General features: G+C 32.1%; 1 long non-coding RNA gene across 1 annotated transcript; it reads right to left on the reverse strand.

Annotated features, from left to right (window-relative positions):
* Positions 1-214: 214 nt before the first annotated feature.
* On the reverse strand, positions 215-942 carry LOC107735830 (uncharacterized). Its single transcript, XR_001639524.1, has 2 exons — positions 711-942; positions 215-626 (listed from the first exon to the last, which is right to left on the reverse strand). It is a non-coding gene; the product is annotated as an uncharacterized LOC107735830 (long non-coding RNA).
* Between the last annotated feature and the right edge of the window lie 67 nt (positions 943-1009).

Consider the following 1009-nt stretch of genomic DNA (forward strand, 5'->3'; position numbering starts at 1 on the left):
ACAGAATGTGACAGAAATTACATGTATTCAAGTCGCAGCTGCTTTCTGTTAGTTAACTAAACGTGATCTTGCATTTCTTATTTCTTTTACTGATATGTACTTTCCCTTTGGAGGAATAATGCAGCATCATAATATCTGTTGCTACACTCATGATACATTATATTTAAAAACATTTATCACTTTACTGTTGTATTCAGTTCTTTTTTTTATATGATATAGGGCAAACTTTTGACTATAGTTTTAATTTGTTGCCATTTGAGGAACAATACTCCCAGTGCTTGTTTTGCTCATGAGTCCAAGATAAAGATCAGAACAGGATGGTCACATGTACAGGTTTTAACAAACAGTTTATTGAATGGCAGTCAAATCCAACCAAGTTTAGAGCAATGACAAATCTAAATGTTTTTGCTGCACCTGCATTTACATTTACAGCAGTTTTACAACATACTGTATGCATAGTAATAAATGATACAATTTATATTTTATGTTTTTAAACAACACTGACTCACACTCGCTTACTAAAGCTGCAATCTCACTCCTACAGGTTTGTGCCACTTGACAAGTGTGTTTGATCAGGAATGGAAATAATCTACTTAGAAAATTGAGAAAAATGTCTCATTTTTATACTATTTTATCTTAAAAATAAAAGACTCAGGAGCTGGGAAACAATAATGTGTTCTTTATTTTTCACTCAGGTTCACCCATTCAACACATTTACAGCACGTAATATATCCACTAGGTCACGCTGATACTCATTTAACCCAATACAACTTCATTTTGCATACTAAGGTTTATTATAACATTACTGCATTATTGAACAAAGCAAGATTATTTAAGCAAGTGTGATTAAGTGTGTAACCAAGCTGATATAATTAAACTTCAAAATAATAATAGTGTGATGTGACATTCTTTGAAACCACGTGACATGCACATGGAACAACTCACTGTTAGAGCATCTGTAAATTACATATGAAGACATATGCTAAATGAAAGCTTGCTTGTGTTTATA

Source organism: Sinocyclocheilus rhinocerous, unplaced genomic scaffold, assembly GCF_001515625.1.
Source record: "Sinocyclocheilus rhinocerous isolate Xijiao unplaced genomic scaffold, SAMN03320098_v1.1 C36323391, whole genome shotgun sequence".
NCBI classification, from domain to species: domain Eukaryota; kingdom Metazoa; phylum Chordata; class Actinopteri; order Cypriniformes; family Cyprinidae; genus Sinocyclocheilus; species Sinocyclocheilus rhinocerous.